Here is a 24598-nt window from a genome sequence, read left to right as displayed (position 1 = left end):
TTCACAGGATTAATATAGTTTAAATGGTTATCTTGTTAAAAGCAATATACAGATTTAGCGCAATCCCCATCAAAATCCCAACTCAGTTATTCATAGAGTTAGAAAGAGCAATTCTCAAATTCATCTGGAATAACAAAAAATCCAGGATAGCTAAAACTATTCTCAACAGTAAAAGAACTTCTGGGGGAACCAGTACTCCGGACCTCAAGCAGTACTACAGAGCAATAGTCTTTAAAAACTGCATGGTATTGGTACAGGGACAGGCAGGGTATCATTGGAATAGGATTGAAGACCCAAAAATGAACCCACACATTTATGATCACTTGATCTTCAACAAAGGAGCTGAAAACATCCAGTGGAAAAAAGATAGCCTTTTCATCAAATGGCGCTGGTTCAACTGGAGATCAGCATGAAGAAGAATGCAAATTAATCCATTCTTATTCCTTGTACTAAGTTCAACACCAAGTGGATCAAGGACCTCCACATAAAACCATACACACTGAAACTAATAGAAAAGAAAGTGGGGAAGACTCTGGAGGACATGGGCACAGGGAGAAAGTTCCTGAACAAAACACCAATAGCTTATGCTCTAAGATCAAGAATTGACAAATGGGACCTCAGAATGACAAAGTTTCTGTAAGGCAAAGGACACTGTCAAATGGACAAATTGGCAACGAACAAATTGGGAAAAAATTTTCACCTACCCTACATCTGACAGAGGGCTAATATCCAATATATTCAAAGAACTCAAGAAGTTAGACCCCAGAAAACCAAATAATCCTCTTAAAAATGGGATACAGTGCTAAACAAAGAATTTTCACCTGAAGAACTTCGGATGGCTGAGTAGCACCTTAAGAAATGTTCAACATTATTAGTCATTAGGGAAATGCAAATCAAAACATCCCTGAGATTTTACCTCACACCAGTCAGAATGGCTAAGATTAAAAACTCAGGAGACAGCAAGTGTTGGCAAGGATGTGGAGAAAGAGGAACACTCATCCACTGCTGGTGGAATTGCAAGCTGGTACAACCACTTTGGAAATCAGTCTGGCGGTTCCTCAGAAAACTGGTCATGTCACTTCTGAAGGACTCTGCTACACTACTCCTGGGCATATACCCAGAGAAGTCCCTAGCATGTAATAAGGATACATGCTCCACTATGTTCATAGCAGCCCTATTTGTAATATCCAGAAGCTGGAAAGAACCCAGATGTCCCTCAACAGAGGAATGGATACAAAAATTGTGCTATACACACACACACACACACACACACACACACACACACAATGGAATACTATTCAGCCATTAGAAACAATGAATTCATGAAATTCTTAGACAAATGGATGGAGCTGGAGAACATCATCCTAAGTGAGGTAACCCAGTCTCTAAAGAACACTCATGGTATGCATTCATTGATAAACGGTTATTATCCTAGAAGCTTGGAATACCCAAGACACAATCATGTCCAAGGAGAAGGAAGGAATGGCCCCTTGTTCTGGAAAGGCTCAGTACAGCAGTGTAGGGGAATACAAGTACAGGGAAGTGGGAAGAGGTAGATGGGGGAACAGGGGGAGGGAAGAATACTTAAAGAGGGACTTTAGGGGAAGGGGGATTGAGGGAAGGGGAAATAATTTGAAATGTAAATAAAGAATATATCGAATAAAAAAGAAAAAATATTTTAATTAGGACATTACATACATATTTACACATGGCAAGCATAACCACATATCACTTGTACAAATGAGTCAACAGAGAATGCAGACCTATCATCAAATGGAATAAAAGGCAAGGTATACTTCAGTCAAATATGAATGAATGTCCATGGCTTTGGGACATGGAATTAGGTTTTCTCAACTATATAAGCCATTTCAGGAAGCTATAGAGTTAAAGAAGACAATACAGTTGCAAATAAAATTGTGTTTCCAAGTATGTTTATGCAAATACTTGTTAAGTGAGTTACAGAAAAATAGGGAAGTTTCACATTTCCAATATATAATTATATATCTATAAAATTAGGTTATGGAAAATAATCACTACAATCATTGAAATAAGTAAATTGTTCTTAAATATGAGAGCATACTGAGATAATTTTGAACAGCTCAGAAAGTATTATCAAGATGGTTTGCACATAATTATATTTTTCTGAAAAATTAAATGTTCAAAAACTAACGATATTTTTTGGCTCAACAACCACACTTACATGTAAAGATTATTTTGATAAAAATTCACACACATATATGGAGATTTCAATGTAAAAATTAGGTAAGAGATGATTGCAGTGTTTATTAGGTATGGACAGTTAATGGAAAGATCTAGTCCTGGCTGCTTAAGTGCTGAGAAAAATTTAGTGTTGACTCTTCAACCTTAAAGGGGGTATGCATGAGAAGGTTCAGGAAACACTGTGAAGAGGTGATGGAAAGAATGTAAGAGCCAAGAGATTCAGAAAAAGCAATGTGATTCTCTCTTCTAAGCATGAAAAGAAAATGGCATTCCTGACCTCAGCATCTTCTGTTACTTTCATGAAGCATATCCAAGATTCAACCTCTAAATATTCACAAACTAGGGAAGAGATCTTGAAGATGGAAATCTCCCAAGAAAGCTATTGACAGTTGAGAGCTGAAAGGAAATAGATTGTTATTGTCATTAGTTAGGTAGCCATTATTCCATGTTCCAGTGAAAAGTTCCATACTCACTCTCAGAAAGAGGCCCTGAATTTTCCCACTGGGTCATAGAGCAAAAAAACATGAAATGAAGTAAGGACTTCCTCAGTACAAGGGATGGGGAAGGGATAAGATGTATGGACAAGAGGACCAATGTTAGCAGATATGTCTATTTATAAAATGGTAAGGAATAAAATCAAAGCAGAAAACATTTTTTCTTGTAATATTTATTTATTCCACATTGATTTCCCATTCGAGTTCAAGAAAAATCTCAAGCATTATCATGTGGAACAAGCTGTCACTTCATTATGTTCTATCAGATGCCTAAAATTTTGGCTTTCAAGAATCACTCTGGATAAGATGTCAAGAGGTGATTTGTTACACTATATTATTCTCCGTCTGTGTCTAGTTTGGTATTGTTCATTCTGTGTTCTGATGCTCAGTGAAGACTCTCTCACTTAGAAACTACAGTACTAACGGGGATTTCACATTAATTCTCACTATAATGTCATTTGTGACTCACTTGTTCTATCATCTTCCCATCTCTTTTGTTCTGAAACTATACTAAAATAAATGAAAGCCATACAGCTTCTTAATTTAAAAAGAATCAAATAAAATAACACAAAACTTTTGGTTGTTTTCCGATCTCTTTCAGAATCAGATTTTTTTTTCTTTTTAATGACAAAGAAGAGTGCTCTGATGCATGAAATCATGACACACTTTCCTCAGTATACTGAGAATGTACTATGGAGGATATATAACCCTTGATTCAATTTTCACTTCACTCCTTTTCCATTTGAATATTGTATAAGAATCTGTGAAATTTAGTGGTTACTTAAACTTGTTAAATATACCATTCTTATATTATCTCATTATAAACAAGTTGAATGTTTTCATCATTGTACTATTGCTAATATTTTAAATTCTGTTCATTTATTTACAATTACACATTACCCAGAACTATTTCATGCTTATTTAATAATAATCATATAGTAAAAGGATCTAGCTAAGTCATTGCTAACAATTAATTGTAAAAGTGTCAACTATTGCAGTAATTATTGTCAGTTGTAGGTTTTTACCCTGTCTTTGATCAAACTGTTCCAAGATAAGAGATTCCAATTTTTATATTTACTATAAGCCTTTAAAGCTCTAGACCTAGGCAGCTAGCTATGATAGAGTGATGGCCCTGCCCCTTGCCTCCTGAGCAATTGGGTGAGATAGCAGCAGATATGTCTGAGATTTCATGCTGGTCCTGTGGATGCAGAAGATATAGTGGGCTACTATTCAGGTACCATCTAGACCTTTGTGTTGGCCCACCCTAAGATCTACATCTTCTAAAAACTGCTAGAGCAGATAAAAGCAACAGTATCACGATTATTGTGCTTCTCGCGTGTGATGCAGGGCTTATTCTCCTGAGTGTTGCAACAAGAGAAAAATGTGTCCATCTCTCCAGAGAACCACAGTTAGTGGGGATAGGAATAGCCCTGTATAACTCTTGTACATTAACAGGATCCCAGGCATCACCCAGAACAGGGAAGTCAACAAGGTCTCTAACAGTAATACAGGATACAGACAATGACATAGACAGTATTACATGGCTACAGATCCCAATATTGCCTCTACTGACTATACCAGTTAGATAAACCCTTAGCTAGACTGATCAAAGGGCACAGAGAAAGTATCCAAATTAACAAAATTAGAAATCAAAAGGGGGATATAACAACAGAAACAGAGGAAATTCAAAAAATCATCAGATCCTATTTCAAAAACCTATACTCAACACAACTGGAGAATCTGGAGGAAATGGACAATTTCCTAGACAGATACCAAATACCAAAATTAAGTCAGGACCAAATTGATCATCTAAACAGTCCCATAACCCCTAAAGAAATAGAAGGGATCATAGAAAGTCTTCCAACCAAAAACAGCACAGAACCAGATGGTTTCAGTGCAAAATTCTATCAGACCTTCAAAGAAGACCTAACACCAATACTCTTCAAACTATTCCACAAAATAGAAACAGAAGGAACACTACCCAATTCCTTCTACAAAGCCAAAACCACACAAAGATCCAACAAAGAAAGAGAACTTCAGACCAATTTCCCCTATGAACATCAATGCAAAAATACTCAATAAAATTCTTGCCAACCAAATCCAAGAACATATAAAAATGATCATACACCATGATGAAGTGGGCTTTATCCCAGGATGCAGGGGTGGTTAAATATATGGAAATCCATCAATGCAATCCACTACACAAACATACTCAAAGAAAAAAAAACCACATGGTCATTTCATTGGATGCTGAAAAAGCATTTGACAAAATTCAGCATCCTTTCATGCTTAAAATCTTGGAAAAAATAGGAATTCAAGGCCCATACCTAAACATAGTAAGAGCAATATAGAGCAAACTGGTAGCCAGCATCAAACTAAATGGAGAGAAACTTGAAGCAATCCCAGTAAAATCAGGGACTAGACAGGGCTACCTCTTCTTTCCTTATCTTTTCAATATTGTACTTGTGGTACTAGCTTGGGCAGTTGGACAACATAAGGAGGTCAAAGGGATACAAATTGGAAAGGAAGAAGTCAAACTGTCATTATTTTCAGATGATATGATAGTCTACCTAAGTGACCCAAAAAACTCCATTAGAGAATTCTTAAGCAAAGTGACAGGTTATAAAATCAACTCAAGTGAATCGGTAGCCTTCCTATACTCAAAGGACAAGCAGGCTGAGAAAGAAATTAGGGAAATGACACCCTTCACAATAGCCACAAACAGTATAAAGTACCTTGATGTGACTCTTACCAAACATGTGAAAGATCTGTATGAAAATAACTTCAAGACTCTGAAGAAGGAAATAGAAGAAGACCTCAAAAAAATGGAAAAATCTCCCAAGCTCATGGATTGGCAGGAGTATTATAGTTAAAATGGCCATTTTGACAAAAGCAATATACAGATTCAACACAATACCCATCAAAATCCCAACTCAGTTCTTCATAGCGTTAGAAAGAACACTTCTCAAATTCATCTGGAATAACAAAAACCCCAGGATAGATAAAACTATTCTCAACAACAAAAGAAATTCAGGTGGAATCAGTATCCCTGATCTCAAGCAATACTACAGAGCAATAGTGTTTAAAACTGCATGGTATTGGTACAGTGAGAGGCAGGCGGATCAGTGGAACAGGACTGAAGATCCAGAAATGAACCCACACACCTATGGCCACTTGAACCTCAACAAAGTGGCTGAAAACATCCAATGGAAAAAAGATAGCTTTTTCAACAAATGGTTCTTGTTCAACTGGAAGTCAGCATGCAGAAGAATGCAAACTGATCCATCCTTATCTCCTTGTACTTAGCTCAACTCCAAATGGATCAAGGACCTCCACATAAAGCCAGACACTCTGAAGCTAATAGAAAAGAAACTGGAGAAGACCCTTGAGGATATCGGTACAGTGGGAAAGTTCCTGAACAGAACACCAATAGCTTATGCTCTAAGATCAAGACTTGACAAATGGGACCTCATAAAATTACATACTTTCTGTTAGGCAAAGGACACCATCAAAAGGACAAATAGGCAACCAATAAATTGGGAAAAAATCTTCACCAACCCTACATCAGATAGAGGGCTAATATCCAATATATACAAAAAAACTCAAGAAGTTAAAGCCCAGAAAACCAAATATCCCTATTAAAAATGGGGTACAAAGCTAAACAAAGTATTTTCACCTGAAGAACTTTGGATGGCAGAGAAGCATCTTAAAAATGTTCAACTTCATTAGTCATTAGGGAAATAAAAATCAAAACAACTCTGAGATTTCACCATACACCAGTCAAGAATGGCTAAGATTAAAAATTCAGGAGACAGCAGGTGTTGGCAAGGATGTGGAGAAAGAGGAACACTCCTCCATTGCTGATGGGGTTGCAAACTGATACAATCACTATAAATCAGTCTGGTGGTTCCTCAGAAAATGGGCAAGTCACTTCCGGGGGATCCTGCTCTACCACTCCTGGGCATATACCCAGAGGATTCCCCAGCATGTAATAAGGATAAGTTCTCCACTATGTTCCTAGCAGCCCTATTTATAATAACCAGAAGCTGGAAAGAACCCAGGTATCTCTCAGTGGAAGAATGGATGCAAAAAATGTGGTATATTTATACACAGTGGAGTACTATTTAGCCATTAGAAACAATGGATTAATGAAATTCTTAGACAAATGGGTGGAGTTGGAGAACATCATACTAAGTGAGGTAACCCAGTCTCAAAAGCTCAATCATGGTATGTATTCACTAATAATTGGATATTAGCCTAGAAAATTGGAATACCCAAAACATAATCTACACATCAAATGAGGTAGAAGAAAAGCAGAGGAGTGGACCCTGGTTCTGGACTCAGTGAAGCAGTATAGGGCAAAACCAGAACAGGGAATTGGGAAGGGGTGGATGGGAGAACAGGCGGAAGGAAGGGTGCTTATGTGACTTTCAGGGAGTGGGGGGCCTGAAAAGGGGAAATCATTTGAAATGTAAATAAAAAGTATATCAAATAAAAAAAAAGATGGATATATCATGTTGTGAAGTATTTTGTATTTAAAAAAATTGAGTGTGATTTCTAATTTACATTTTGACATAATTTTTATAAATCTGCAAAAACTAAAAATAAAGGAACTGAAAGACTTAAATATGTTTTTAAAAAAGCCCATGAAACTGAAAGGTGACATTTGGGTTTGAATGTAGTTATTGAAGAGAGCATGCTGCTGTCAGTCTCTATGTTGTGATAGTTAATGGATTCTCAAAGTCTTGCATCTTTATTTGAATCCTTTGGAATCAAGTTTTACTTTTTCTTTTCTCATTTTTTTTGTTTTGTTTTGTTTTTGTTTTTTTTTTGTTTTGTTTTTTTTTTTTTTAGTTTTTATAGAGGATGGTTACTGGATATTTGTTTGTGTGTTTGGGTTTTTTATCTCTCCTAAATTCTTATATCATCTTGGAGAGAAGAGAGAATGAGAGGTTGAATATCTGCTTCATTTGGTTTGTGAAAACTACAGATGATTTTGTTCTGTGCTACATACAGGTGTCCACATGTTACTTCAGATAATGAAGATTGTGTCAGGGGACCCAGGTAATACAATATCTGGTCCTTCAGTCTGTGTCTAATGCTGAATTTTAATTGGGTCCATTCTTACCAGTTCCATGGAAACCATTACCTATGTAAATTACATCTGGGCATTTTGTCCTAATTAAAGGCTGTGTTCCAAAAGTCTGTGTACTCAGGAAGATGCCAATGACTGAGATCAAAGAGAACAAGACTAGAGAGTTTTTAAAAGTCAATACTTGTATTTTACTAAAATGAAGACTTCTATAATCCACTATAGATAGCAATATTTGACTGAAGTATCTGTAAGCTTTTGATTTGGAAAACGAACAATACAAAGATTCATTCTCATTTTTGAGTGAAGAATGACACCTAGGTAAGTGTACTTAGACCATGGTGGTTACTTTGACCTTCCCCTCTTATTTATAGGGGAATTCCCTAGCAACCCCTTCCTTCAGTTTGAATGGTTTTAAGAAAAAGAAAAAGAAATTCCATCTATAAGTATGGAATATTTAAGAAAAAATACATGACATATTTTTCATCTTTGATACAACCAGTAATTTCCTTAAGAGAATGTGTGATGACAAAATCTATTTCTTTAACAGAAATCAATCACCGAAAAATCTTGCTATTTCATTGACCTTACATTTTAAGTGTGACAGCAATATCATAGAATATGGTACAGTCCAGTTTCATTCACAAATTATTAAGCTTGATCATTGTGTTTCAGTGCTACTTCACTAACACCTTACACTTACAAATTACTTTTCTTTATTCCATAGTTACAAAATATATACAATGTTATGTGAATAAAGTCATTATTCTTATTTTAAATGGATATTTTATATTATATAATATTAATATTTATATATATTGTACAGATAAAGTAGATACATATAGATTAGTATAAAATTATATAAATCAGCTTTCAGAACATTTTGAAAGATTGGTGAAGTTTTTGAAATTACAATAAAAGTCTGTTTTTCTAGATTCCCTTTCCTACCTCCAAACTGTCCCATATACCTTCCAAGCTGTCTTTCAATTTCATAATCCCTTTTTTCATTAGGAGTTTGTTCACTGACATACACACACACACACACACACACACACACACACACACACACAATTTTCCTAACAAGTATGCATGTCACATTTATGCAGTGTCCTTTCTTCACTATGTGTATGCTGGAATCTGAACCCCGTTCCTCTGCATGACCAGTAAATGTCCCTAACTACTGAGCTAGTTCTCTAATCTTTTCACAAATGGCTGTAAAGATTTTTTTGGGCTGGGCACTGAACCATTAAATCTTTCCTTAGTGATTTTGATATTATATATATATATATATATGTATATGTGTGTGTGTGTATGTATGTATGTATGGAAATCATATACAGTTCCTTTTTGAAAAGTTAAATAATGCTTAATACATCAAGTATACAAAATCACTCTTATAAATACTGATAAAGAGAGTGATAATTACTATTTAACTCACCTCTTAAACTTCCATTTCAACTATAAATAACTTTAAGCAGAAAACCAAGAATGTTTTATTTTAATATTTTAAAATAAATGTAATAAAATTTAAAGTGGGGTTGCAAATTGGTACAACCACTCTGGAAAGCAGTCTGGCGGTTCCTCCGAAAACTGGGCACCTCACTTCCAGAAGATCCTGCTATACCACTCCTGGGCATATACCCAGAGGATTCCCCACCATGTAATAAGGATGCATGCTCTACTATGTTCATAGCAGCCCTATTTATAATTGCCAGATGCTGGAAAAAACCCAGGTATCCCTCAACAGAAGAGTGGATGCAAAAAATGTGGTATATCTACACAATGGAGTACTATTCAGCCATTAGAAACAATGAATTCATGAAATTCTTAGGCAAATGAATGGAGCTAGAGAACATCATACTAAGTGAGGTAACCCAGACTCAAAAGGTGAATCATGGAATGCACTCACTAATAAGCGGTTATTAACCTAGAAAACTGGAATACCCAAAACATAATCCACACATCAAATGAGGTACAAGAAGAAAGGAGGAGTGGCCCCTGGTTCTGGAAAGACTCAGTGAAACAGTATTCGGCAAAACCAGAACGGGGAAGTGGGAAGGAGTGGGTGGGAGGGCAGGGGAAGAGAAGGGGACTTACGGGACTTTCGGGGAGTGGGGGGGCTAGAAAAGGGGAAATCATTTGAAATGTAAATAAATTATATCGAATAAAAAAAAACAAAAACAAAAACAAAAAAACAAACAAAAAACATTTATAAACTTTAACTTTGTTATTCATAAACATGAAATGATCACCATTAAGAATGACTTAAACCTATCATCAGATTTTGTCATAAGTTTATTTTTCATCAAGTATCAACATCTCTCTTTAATCATTCAAGTCATTTCCTAGTCATTTCATTCAAGTCATTCCTAACTTATTAAGATGTGCAATTAATAATAGGAGGAAAACTCCAGTACAAGGAGGGAAACAACACCCTGGAAAAAGCAAGATAGTTACCTTCTTTCATCAAAACCAAAAGAAGATAACCACTCAAATACAAAAATAACATCGAAAATGACAGGAAGTAATAATCACTATTCCTTAATATCTCTTAACCTCAATGGACTCAACTCCCCAATAAAAAGGCATAAACTAACAGACTGGATAAGGAAAGAGGACCCTACATTTTGCTGAATACAGGAAACACACCTCACTGTCAAAGACAAAAAACTACTTTAGAGTAAAAGGTTCTAACACAATTTTACAAGCCAATGGTCTCAGGAAATGAGCTGGAGTAGCCATTCTAATATCAGATAAAATTGACTTCCAACCTAAAGTCATCAAAACAGATACAGAAGGACACTTCTTGCAGAGCAAAGAAATAATCCACCAAGAATAACTTTCTATTCTGAACATCTATCCGCCAAATGCAAGGGCACCCTCATTCGTAAAAGAAACTTTACTAAAGTTCAAAGCACACTTTGCACCTAACACAATAATTGAGGGTGACTTCAACACTCCACTCTCCTCAAAGGACCAAACAGGAAAACAGAAACTAAGCAGGGACACAGTAAAACTAATTGAAGCTTTGGACCAACTGGACTTGACTGATATTTATAGAACATTTCACCCTAAAACAAAAGAATATAACTTTTTCTCAGCACCTCATGGTACCTTCTCCAAAATTGACCATATAATTGGTCACAAGACAGACCTCAACAAATATAGAAAGATCGAACTAATCCCATGAATCCTATCTGAACACTGCGGTGTAAGAGTGGCCTTCAATACCAACAAAAACAACAGAAATCACATATACACATGGAGGCTGAACAATACTCTACTCAGTGTCGCCTTGGCAAAAGAAGAAATAAAGAAAGATATCAGAGACTTTTTGGAATTTAATGAAAATGAAGGCACAACATACCCAAATCTTTGGAACACAATGAAAGCAGTGCTAAGAGGAAAACTCATAGCCTGAGTGCCTCCAAAAAGAAAATGGAGAGTGCATATACTAGCAGCTTAAGGACATACCTGAAAGCCCTGGAACAAAAAGTAGTCAATTCACCCAGAAGGAGTAAAAGACAGGAAATCATCAAAATCAGGGCTGAAATCAGTCAAGTGGAAACAAAGAGAACCATATAAAAATCAATGCATCCAGGAGCTGGTTTTTTGAGAAAATCAACAAGATAGATAAACCCTTAGCTCAACTGACCAAAGGGTAGAGAGAAAGTATCCAAATTAACAAAATTAGAAATGAAAAGGGGGATATAACAACAGAAACTGAAGAAATTTAAAAAAAATCATCAGATCCTACTACAAAAACCTATACTCAACACTACTGGAGAATCTGGAGGAAATGGACAATTTCCTAGACAGATACCAAATACCAAAATTAAATCAGGACCAAATAGATCATCTAAAAAGTCTCAAGACCCCTAAAGAAATAAAAGGGGTCATAGAAAGCCTTCCAACCAAAAAAAGCACAGGACCAGATGGCTTCAGTGCAGAATTCTATCAGACCTTCAAAGAAGACCTAACCCAAATACTATTCCACAAAATAGAAACAGAAGAAATACTACCCAATTCCTTCTATGACACCACAATTACACTGATACCAAAACCACCCAAAGATCCAACAAAGAAAGAGAACTTCTGACCATTGTCCCTTATGAACATCGATGCAAAAATACTCAATAAAATTCTTGCCAACTGAATCCAAGAGCACATAAAAATGATCATCAACCATCATCAAGTAGGCCTTATTCCAGGGATGCAAGGTTGATTCAATATATGGAAATCCATCAATGAAAGCCACTACATAAACAAACTCAAACAAGCTTTCTTTTCTACAAAGAAAAAACCACATGGTCATTTCATTGGATGCTGAAAAAGCATTTGACAAATGACAAATTCAGCATCCTTTCATGCTTAAAGTCTTGGAAAGGACAGGAATTCAAGGCCCATACCTAAACATAGTAAAAGCAATATACAGTGAATGGGTAGTGAGCATCAAACTAAATGGAGAGAAACTTGAAGCAATCCCACTAAAATCAGGGACTAGACAGGGCTGCCCCCTTTCTTGTTATCTTTTCAATATTGTACTTGAGGTACTAGCTTGTGCATTTAGACAGCATAAGGAGGTCAAAGGAATACAAATTGGAAAGGAAGAAGTCAAACTATCATTATTTGCAGATGATATGATAGTCTACTTAGGTGATCAAAAAAACACCACTAGAGAACTCCTACAGCTGATAAAAAACTTCACCAAAGTCGCTGGTTATAAAATCTGTAGCAAGATAGTAAACTTTCTTCAAACCCAAAAGAAGATAAGCATTCAAATTTAAAAAATAACGTCAAAAATGATAGGAAGTAACAATCACTATTCCTTAATATCTCTTAACATCAATGGACTTAATGCCCCAATAAAAGACACAGACTAACTGACTAGATACGTAAACAGGACCCTACATTTTGCTGCTTACAGGAAACACACCTCAGGGTCAAAGACAAACACTACCTTAGAGTAAAAGGCTGGAAGACAATTTTACAAGCAAATGGTCTCAGGAAACAAGCAGGAGTAGCCATTTTAATATCAGATAACATTGACTTTCAACCCAAAGTCATGAAAAGGGACCCTGAGGGACACTTCTTGCTGGTCAAAGGAAAATATAAAATCAACTCAAGCAAATCAGTGGCCTTCCTATACTCAAAGGATAAGGAGGCTGAGAAAGAAATTAGGGAAATGACACCCTTCACAATAGCCACAAACTGTATAAAGTAACTTGGGGTGACTCTTACCAATCATGTGAAAGATCTGTATGATAAGAACTTCAACACTCTGAAGAAGTAAATAGAAGACCTCAAAAAATGGAAAAACTTCCCATGCTCATGGATTGGCAGGATTAATATAGTTAAAATGGCCATATTGCCAAGAGCAATATACAGATTCAACGCAATACCCATCAAAATCCCAACTCAATTCTTCATAGAGTTAGAAAGAGCAATTCTCAAATTCATCTGGAATAACAAAAAAACCAAGGATAGTTAAAACTATTTTCAACAACAAAAGAAATTCTGGGGGAAACAGTATCCCTGACCTCAAGCAATACTACAGAGCAATAGTGTTAAAAACTGCATGGGATTGGTACAGTGTCAGGTAGGCAGATCTATGGAACAGGATTGAAGATCCAGAAATGAACCCACAGACCTATGACCACTTGATCCTCGACAAAGGGGCTGAAAACATCCAATGGAAAAAAGATAGCCTTTTCAATAAATGGTGCTGGTTCAACTGGAGGTCAGCAGGCAGAAGAATGCGAATTGATCCATCCTTGTCTCCTTGTACTAAGCTCAACTCCAAATGGATCAAGGACCTCCACATAAAGCCAAACACTCTGAAGCTAATAGAAAAGAAACTGGGGAAGACCCTTGAAGACATTGGTACAGGGGGAAAGTTCCTGAACAGAACACCAATAGTGTATGCTCTAAGATCAAGAATTGACAAATGGGACCTCATAAAATTACATACGTTCTGTTAGGCAAAGGACACCATCAAAAGGACAAATTGGCAACCAACAAATTGGGAAAAGTCTTCACTAATCCTACATTAGATAGAGGACTAACATCCAATATATACATAGAACTCAAGAAGTTAGACCCCAGAAAACCCAATAACCCTATTAAAAATGGGGTACAGAGTTAAACAAAGAATTCTCACCTGAAGAACTTTGGATGGCTAAGAAGCATCTTAAAAAATGCTCAAATTTGTTAGTCATCAGGGAAATACAAATCAAAACAACCCTGAGATTTCAGTTTACACCTGTCAGAATGGCTAAGATTAAAAACTCAGGAGACAGCAGGTATTGGCAAGGATGTGGAGAAAAAGGAACACTCCTCCACTGCTAGTGGGGTTGCAAATTGGTACAACAACTCTGGAAATCAGTTTGGCAGTTCCTTAGAAATCTGGGCACCTCACTTCTAAACGATCCTGCCATACCACTCCTGGGCATATACCCAGAGGATTCCCCAGCATGTAATAAGGATATATGCTCCACTATGTTCATAGCAGCCCTATTTATAATAGCCAGAAGCTGGAAAGAACCCAGGTATCCTTCAACAGAAGAATAGATGCAAAAACTATTGTATATATACACAATGGAGTACTAGTCAGCCATTAGAAACAATGAATTCATGAAATCCTTAGGCAAATGGATGGAGCTGGAGAACATCATAGTAAGGTAACCTAGTCTCAAAGATTAAGCATGGTATGCACTCACTACCATGAGTGGATAATAAGTGCATATTAGCCTGGAAAACTGGAATACCCAAAACATAATCCACACATCAAATGAGGTACAAGAAGAATGGAGGAGTGGCCCCTGGTTGTGGAAAGACTCAGTGTAGCAGTATAAGGCAAAACCAGAACAGGGAAGTGGGAAGGGGTAGGTGGGAGTACAGGCGCAGGGAAGGGGGATTATGTGATTTTCGGGGATAGGGGGACCAGAAAACGGGAAATCATTTGAAATGTAAATTAAAAAAATATCGAATAAAAAAAGAAAGAAAAACTCTGAAAGGCAAAACAAAAAAAGAAAAAGAAGTGTATTACAGAAATCTAATTCAATAGAATATTCTTAAAATATTTGTACAAAAAAAAAAATGCAATCACCAAATAATGGGAGAGAGTAAAAATCCCCACTGGATATGTGTTGTCATCAAATTATGCTCCCAGTACAAGGATTGGGTTATGTCAAAGTGAATCTTTGACCAAATGGGCCCAATAAAAACCCCTAAAACCTTCAAAGTCACTGCAAAGACAGTACATTTCTCTCCAAAACCTAACAGCAGGGTTTCATTGCTGAAGAAAAGCATAGAGTACATCGCATTGAATATGGAAATGTTAAGCTGGTGCCTACCAAGTGTCATAAGTCCTATATTATAGTGCATTTGTTACTGAAAAATACCATCCATGTTAAGAAAGCAGAAATGTAAACACTAACGTAGCCACAAATCCTTAGGTATGAAAGTTTCCCAGCTGTCATATTTCCTAGTGTTATGGCAACACAAAATTTGTGAGCATAACAACTAATGTCTAATTTGACATAAGGCCATCTCCATGAGATGGTCTCCATAGTCCCCAATCCCTGGCTAACCAAGAACCTGAAACTAGATAACTCTGGAGCATAGGATAAAACTAGATATTTCTTTTATAAAATTTTAAATTAAATTAAATTAAAAATCGAAATGCTTAACAATAAAATAACTTCTTATGAAAATATCCTTTACATATGAATCTGTGCCTCGTTCAGCCATCATCAGAAACTTCTTACTGGGGCATACAGGCACAAATACATAACCACACAGGTAAATATTATGCAAAAAGTGACAAATCATGAACTATTAGCTTAAACAGCATGTTTCTGTCAAAACCATTTCTCGGGGATCAGGGAGTTCTACTTAAGAGGGAAAAAATTGTATAAGTGCCAGAGGTGATAGAAAATGCAAATAAAATGACCTCTTATATATCAACATGATCTTTGCTCATATGAATTCACAAAATGAGACAGCATGCATTGTTCTATATAGTTCTCACCAAAAAGCACACTACATCTAAAAGGAGATGTGGACACAAGCATCTATCTCTAACTTAGAAACAATTTGTAATTAATAATTACTTTCAAGTATAAGACTAGTTTACTCCAAGGGAGTCTGACTGGACAAACAAATTATTCTTAAAGGAAGGATGCATGCCCATCAGTAGATTGCCAGTAGAAAACAAATTTACAGGTATACTTAGAGATTCCTTACCTTGTATTTCTTGTCAGAGTTTTTTAATTGTTTTAGTGTGTGTGTGTGTGTGTGTGTGTGTGTGTGTGTCCATGTGTATTTCTCTATCTTATCTCTCTACAAGTCAAGCATATATGTGTATATTTGCTACTGCTTTCATTTTAGTGGTTTTATGAGCTTCTTCAGTGTTTGAGCATGTAGGTTTGATTTCATATCTGCTGTATGTGTGTGTGTGCATGCATGTGTGTGTGTGTTTGTGCATAAATATTTCTTTTTATTTCGTCAGTTCTCTTCCTTTTGAAAGTTCTGAAAAATACTCATTCCTTTTATATTCAAATATGAAAGTAATTCTTAATATTCTTTTCTTCATACCCTTCTTTCTCTGTTTGTTACTAAGACTAGAGATGATAGAATATAAGAATGGCGGAACAGGCTTTGGTGAATCCAGCGGTCCCCTGCAGGAGGCTTCAGGTGTCTGCTTCGGGATCTGAACAGCCTGGGCCACAATACTCTGTCTCCAGGAAGTGCAGGAGACCTGGTGTGCACCCACGGCAGACAAGGAACACACAGCTTGCTCCAGTGGCACTGAGCTTAGGTTCCGGTCCTGAGGCCTCTGGTGGGAGCCCTCAGATCTCTCTGCTTCTGGTTCCAGATCAGCCTGGGCAGCAACGCCACATCCCCAGGTCCTGCAAGAGACAAGAGGGGCTTCTGGGAGGCAGCTTGGGAGGAGTCAGTGTGCTCTGGTGAATCCAGCGGGGCCCTGCTGGAGCCTTCAGGTGTCTGCTTCAGGATCTGAAAAGCCTGGGCAACAGCACCCTGTCTCCAGGCAGTGCAGGAGGTAAGCTGTGCACCAGAGGCCACCTGGGAAGGGGCAGCTTGCACTGGTGAGTCCAGCATTGTGAAGACTAACTAACACCAGTGAGAACTAGATGGCAAAAGACAAACACAGGAAAGTCACTAGCACAAATCAAGGCAATATGGCAATATCTGAACCCAGTTGTCCTTTAACAGCATGTCCTGGATACCCCATCACACCAGTGAAACAAGATTTGGATTTAAAATCAATGGTCATGATGCTGGTACAGGAACACTTGAAGGACATACTTAAAGAAATTAAGGAGAAAATGGATCAAAAGTTAGAAGCCCTTGCAAGGGAAACACAAAACTCATCGAAAGAAATTCAGGAGAATACAAAAGCCAATAAGGAGGAAAGGCAAAAAAAAAAAAAAAAAAAAAAAAAAAAAAAAAAAACACACACTTAAAGAAATACAGGAGAACTTTGGTCAACAGGCTGAGGTCATGAAAGAGGAAACACAAAAATCTCTTAAAGAATTACAGGAAAGCACAAACAAGCAAGTGAAGGAACTAAGCAAAACCATCCAGAATCTAAAATCAGAAGTAGAAACAAATAAGAAAACCCAAAGGGAGACAACTTTGGAGATAGAAAGCCTTGGGAAGAAATCAGGGGACATAGATGCAAATATCAACAATGGAATACATGAGATAGAAGAAAGAATCTCAGATGCTGAAGATACCATAGAAACCATGGAATCAACAGTTAAAGAAAATGCAAAATGCAAAAAGCTGGTAAACCAAAATATCCAGGAAATCCAGGACACAATGAGAAGACCAAACCTAAGGATTATAGGCATAGATGAGAGTGAAGATTTACAACTTAAAGGGCCAGCAAATATCTTCAATAAAATTATGGAAGAAAACTTCCCTCACCTAAAGAAAGAGATGCCCATGAATATACAAGAAGCCTACAGAACTCCAAACAGACTGGACCAGAACAAAAGTACCTCCCGTCACATAATAATCAAAACACCAAATGTACTAAACAAAGAAAGAATATTAAAAGCAGTAAGAGAAAAAGGCCAAGTAACATATAAAGGAAGACCTATCAGAATCACAGCAGACTTTTCACCTGAGACTATGAAGGCTAGAAGATCCTGGGCAGATCTCATGCAGACTCTAAGAGAACAAAAATGCCAAACAAAACTACTATAATCCAGCAAAACTCTCAATCACCATAGATGGAGAAACTCAGATATTCCATGACAAAATCAAGATTACCCAATATCTATGCACAAACCCAGCCCTACAAAGGACAATAGGAGGAAAACACCAATACAAGGAGGGAAACTTCACCCTGGAAAAAGCAAGATAGTAACCTTTCATCAAACCCAAAAGAAGTTAACCAATCAAATTTAAAAAATAACGTCAAAAATCAGAGGAAGCAACAATCACTATTCCTTAATATCTCTTAACATCAATGGACTCTATGCCCCAATAAAAAGACATAGACTAACCGACTGGATACGTAAACAGGACCCTACATTTTGCTGTCTACAGGAAACACACCTCATGGTCAAAGACAAACACTACCTTAGAGTAAAAGGCTGGAAGACAGATTTACAAGCAAATGGTCTCAGGAAACAAGCTGGAGTAGCCATTTTAATATCAGATAAAATTGCCTTTCAACCGAAAGTCATCAAAAGAGACTCTGAGGGAAACTTCTTGCTGGTCAAAGGAAAAATACAACAAGAAGAACTCTCAATCCTGAACATCTATGCTCCAAATGCAAGGGCACCCTCATTCATAAAAGAAACTTTATTAAATCTCAAAGCACACATTGCACCTAACACAATAATTGTGGGTGACTTCAACACTGCACTTTCCTCAATGGACCGATCAGGAAAACAGTAACCAAACAGGGACACAATGAAACTAATTGAGGCTTTGGACCAATTAGATTTTACAGATATATATAGAACATTCTATCCTAAAGCAAAAGAATATACCTTTTTCTCAGCACCTCATGGTACCTTCTCCAAAATCGACCATATAATTGGTCACAAGACAGACCTCAACAAATATAGGAAGATCGAACTAATCCCATGTCTCCTATCAGATCACTATGGATTAAAAGTGGTATTCAATAGCAACAAAAACAACAGAAAACCCACATACATGTGGAAATTGAGCAATATTCTACTCAATGATACCTTGGTCAAAGAAGAAATAAAGAAAGAAATTAAAGACTTTTTAGAACACAATGAAAATGAAGACACAACATACCCAAATCTATGGGACACAATGAAAGCAGTGCTAAGAGGAAAACTCATAGCCCTGAGTGCCTCCAAAAAGAAAATGGAGAGAGCATACATTACCAGCTTAATGACATACCTGAAAGCCACTGGAACAAAAAGAATCTATTTCACCCAGGAGGAGTAGAAGGCAGAAAATCATCAAACTCAGGGCTGAAATAAATCAAGTAGAAACAAAGAGAACCATACAAAGAATAAACAAAACCAGGAGCTGGTTCTTTGAGAAAATCAGCAAGATAGATAAACCCTTAGCCAGACTGACCAAAGGGCACAGAGAAAGTATCCAAATTAACAAACTTAGAACTGAAAAGGGAGATATAACAACAGAAACTGAGGAAATCCAAAAAATCATCAGATTCTACTACAAGAGCCTCTACTCAACACAACTGGAGAATCTGGAGGAAATGGACAATTTCCTTGACAGATACCAAATACCAAAATTAAATCAGGACCAAATAGATCATCTAAACAGTCCCATAATGCCTAAAGAAATTGAAGGAGTCATAGAAAGTCTTCCAACCAAAAAAAAGCACAGGGCCAGATGGTTTCAGTGCAGAATTCTATCAGACCTTCAAAGAAGAGTTAACACCAATACTCTTCAAATTATTCCACAAAATAGAAACAGAAGGAACACTACCCAATTCCTTCTATGAAGCCACAATTACGCTGATACTAAAATCACACAAAGATCCAACAAAGAAAGAGAAATTCAGACCAATTTCCCTTATGAACATCGATGCAAAAATACTCAATAAAATTCTTGCAAACCGAATCCAAGAACACATCAAAACGATCATCCACCATGATCAAGTAGGCTTTATCCCGGGAATGCAGGGTTGGTTCAATATACAGAAATCCTTCAATGCAATCCACTACATAAACAAACTCAAAGAAAAAAACCACATGGTCATTTCATTGGATGCTGAAAAAGCATTTGACAAAATTCAGCATCCTTTCATGCTTAAAGTCTTGGAAAGAACAGGAATTCAAGGCCCATACCTAAACATAGTAAAAGCAATATACAGCAAACCGGTAGCCAGCATCAAACTAAATGGAAAGAAACTTGAAGCAATCCCACTGAAATCAGGGACTAGACAGGGCTGCCCCCTTTCTCCCTATCTTTTCAATATTGTACGTGAGGTACTAGCTCAGGCAATTCGACAACATAAGGAGGTCAAATTTGAAAGGAAGAAGTCAAACTATCATTATTTGCAGATGACATGATAGTCTACCTAAGTGACCCAAAAAACTCCACTAGAGAACTCCTATAGCTGATAAACAACTTCAGCAAAGTGGCAGGTTATAAAATCAACTCAAGCAAATCAGTGGCCTTCCTATACTCAAAGGATAAGCAGGCTGAGAAAGAAATTAGGGAAATGACCCCATTCACAATAGCCACAAAGCATGTAAAGTATCTTGGGGTGACTCTTACCAAACATGTGAAAGATCTGTATGACAAGAACTTCAAGACTCTGAAGAAGGAAATGGAAGAAGACCTCAAAAAATGGGAAAACCTCACATGCTCATGGATCGGTAGAATCAATATAGTTAAAATGGCCATTTTGACAAAAGCAATATACAGATTCAATACAATACCCATCAAAATCCCAACTCAATTCTTCACAGAGTTAGGAAGAGCAATTATCAAATTCATCTGGAATAACAAAAAACCCAGGAGAGCTAAAACTTTTCTCAGCAACAAAAGAAAGTCTGGGGGAATCAGTATCTCTGTCCTCAAGCAATACTACAGAGCAATAGTGTTAAAAACTGCATGGGATTGGTACAGTGACAGGCAGGAGGATCAATGGAACAGGATTGAAGATCCAGAAATGAACCCACACACCTATGGCCACTTAATCCTCGACAAAGAGGCTGAAAACATCCAATGGAAAAAAGATAGCCTTTTCAATAAATGGTGCTGGTTCAACTGGAGGTCAGCATGCAGAAGAATGAGAATTGATCCATCCTTGTCTCCTTGTACTAAGCTCAAATCCAAATGGATCAAGGACCTCCACATAAAGCCAGACACTCTGAAGTTAATAGAAAAGAAACTGGGGAAGACCCTTGAGGACATCGGTACAGGGAGAAAGTTTCTGAACAGAACACCAAGAGCGTATGCTCTAAGAGCAAGAATTGACAAATGGGACCTCATACAATTACAAAGTTTCTGTAAGGCAAAGGACACCATCAAGAGGACCAATCGGCAACCATCAAATTGGGAAAAGATCTTCACCATCAGATAGAGGGCTAATATCCAATATATATAAAGAACTCAAGAAGTTAGACTCCAGAAAACCAAACAACCCTATTAAAAAATGGGGTACAGAGTTAAACAAAGAATTCTCACCTGAAGAACTTCGGATGGCGGAGAAGCATCTTAAAAAATGCTCAACTTCATTAGCCATTAGGGAAATGCAAATCAAAACAACCCTGAGGTTTCACCTTACACCAATCAGAATGGCTAAGATTAAAAATTCAGGAGATAGCAGGTGTTGGAGAGGGTGTGGAGAAAGAGGAACACTCCTCCACTGCTGGTGGTGTTGCAAATTGGTACAACCACTCTGGAAATCAGTCTGGAGGTTCCTCCGAAAACTGGGCACCTCACTTCCAGAAGATCCTCCTATACCACTCCTAGGCATATACCCAGAGGATTCCCCAACATGTAATAAGGATACATGCTCTACTATGTTCATAGCAGCCCTATTTATTATCTCCAGATGCTGGAAAGAACCCAGGTATCCCTCAACAGAAGACTGGATGCAAAAATGTGGTATATCTACACAATGGAGTACTATTCAGCCATTAGAAACACTGAATTCTTGAAATTCTTAGGCAAATGGATGGAGCTAGAGAACATCATGCTAAGTGACGTAACCCAGAATCAAAAGGTGAATCATGGTATGCACTCACTAATAAGTGGATATTAACCTAGAAACCTGGAATACCCAAAACATAATCTACACATCAAATGAGGTACAAGAAGAAAGGAAGTGTGGCCCCTTGTTCTGGAAAGACTCAATGAAGCAGTATTCAGCAAAATCAGAACGGGGAAGTGGTAAGGGGTGGGTGGGAGGACAGGGGGAGATAACGGGGCTTACGGGACTTTCTGGGATTGGGGGGGGGCTAGGAAAGGGGAAATCATTTGAAATGCAAATAAAAAATATATCGAATTAAAAAAAAAGAATAATAAAATCGTCATTCTTCAAGAAAAAAAATGGGGTAGAGATCTAAACAAAGAATTTTCAACTGAAGAAATTCGGATGGCTGAGAGACACCTTAAGAAGTGCTCAACATCATTAGTCATTAGGGAAATGCAGATCAAAACAACCCTGAGATTTCACCTTATACCAGTCAGAATGACTAAGGTCAAAATCTCAGGAGACAGCAGGTCTTGGTGAGGATGTGGAGAAAGAGGAACACTCCTCCACTGCTGGTGGGGCTGTAAGATGGTACAACCACTTTGGAAATCGGTCAGGAGGTTCCTCAGAAGAGTGGACATGAGACTTCCAGAGGACCCTGCTATACCTCTCCTGGGCATATACCCAAAGGATTCCCCAGCATACAATAAAGACACATGCTCCATTATGTTCATAGCAGCCTTATTTATAATAGCCAGAAGCTGGAAAGAACCCAGATGCCCCTCAAAGGAGGAATGGATCCAGAAATTGTGGTATATTTACACAATGGAATACGACTCTGCAATTAGAAACAATGAATTTACAAAAATTTTAGGCAAATGGTTTGATCTGGAAAATATCATCCTAAGTGAGGTAACCCAATCACAAAAGAATACACATGGAATGCAATCTCTGATAAGTGGATATTAATTAGCCCAGAAGCCCTGAATACCCAAGGCACAAATTGCATAACAAAGGACTCCCATGAAGAAATATGGAGAGGGTCCTGATCCTGGAAAGGATTGATCTAGCATTGGAAGGGAATATAAGGACAGAGAAAAAGGAGGGAGGTGATTTGAGTTGGGATGGAGAGAAGAAGGTTTATGGGACATATGGGGAGGGGGCATCCGGGAAAGGGGAAATCATTTGGAATGTAAACAAAGAATATAGAAAATACAAATATTTAAAAAAAATAATATTTAAAAAAAAAGAATGGCGTAACAACAGTATAAAACACAGAAATTGTCATCACCTGAACTACTTCTAATGTTTTTACCGGAGGTCTTAGATACACATAGGCAGCAGAACTAAAAAACACAGACACTACATTAATATGAGGAACACGGGTACAAAAGGCTTTCCCTCTCTCTCCTTTGAGAGGAACCTTCAACAGAGTTGATAGTATAAGAACAAATTATATGACAATGAAGTTAAAGCAGCTAGCACTGAGCCCAATGACAGTCAAAAGAAGTAAGAGGTTGTTAAAGGTGTCAGAGCCAGAAAGCCTCAGCAAAGAAGGGATATCACAGAAGAACTGAGGGACTACATTAGAGTGACAAAAGACTACATTAGAGTGACAAAAGGATAGCTGGAATATTTTGAAAGCATTCACATTTGCAAGGACAAGAGAGTTAAGTCAGGAAGTCAGTGCCATCAGAACACATAATTACTGGATCATAATCATAGGTTAGAGGAGAGGCTTGGAGATGGTCCCATAGCAGTCATGGGACATAATGGTAAGAGACTGGATCTCTACATATGCTCGAAAGAAGAACAAAATTATCTGTACTGTGTATCCAACCACAGAAATGTTCATGTGATCAGTGAGAGAGTCAATACAAGCATTGGGCACAGTAACAGATACATACTCCATGCCTAAAATGGAAATATTCCTGAAGAAGAAATACATGGGTGTGTTTAGGGTATGGCCCACTGTAGTGGCAATGATGATGATAAAATTCCCCCAACAGGATGCCAGGTATAGCAACAGGAAGAACATACTAAGTAGGATCTTGAGCTCCCGAGTGTTAGCAAAAACTTGCAGGAGGAATGTAGTCTCCAGGGAAGAGTTGGCCATCATGTCAAAGTACAAATTTATGTGACAGAGAAAAGCAGCACCTGAGAATAACTTAGAGCATTGTTCTTGAAACTATTTATTTTTGCTCTCTAAAAAGGGCCTTTATGTATGAAAAACCAAGTAACTTTTCCTTGGTTTGCATATGTTTTTATTATGCTTAATTATTAATACACACACACATACACACATATACATACATATGTATATAAAACTATATGGTATGATGTTAAGCACTTAGAAATTATTGCCATAATACTAGCTGTCACCCCTCAGCCTGTCAGGACTGTCACCCTTCAGCCTGTCAGGCTTTTGCTTGCACACAGGGCCTGAGTAGCTCTGCAGGCCATCTGTGTGCCAACTCTGTCAGGGGTCAATTGCCCTGCAGATTGATCAGCATTTGGAAAAAGTCCCCGCAGCATCTGCCATCTTTGCTCCCTGACTGAGCAGATAGGCAGTACCAGGTTCACAGAGACATCCTGAGT

The 24598-nt window shown here is 37.5% G+C and overlaps 1 pseudogene; it reads right to left on the bottom strand.

Annotated features, from left to right (window-relative positions):
- Positions 1-16306: 16306 nt before the first annotated feature.
- Positions 16307-24119, bottom strand: LOC127681613 (olfactory receptor 14C36-like; annotated as a pseudogene).
- Between the last annotated feature and the right edge of the window lie 479 nt (positions 24120-24598).

This window comes from Apodemus sylvaticus, chromosome 1 (assembly GCF_947179515.1).
Source record: "Apodemus sylvaticus chromosome 1, mApoSyl1.1, whole genome shotgun sequence".
In the NCBI taxonomy this organism is placed as follows: Eukaryota; Metazoa; Chordata; class Mammalia; order Rodentia; family Muridae; genus Apodemus; species Apodemus sylvaticus.
This window is presented reverse-complemented; position numbering and strand designations above follow the sequence as displayed.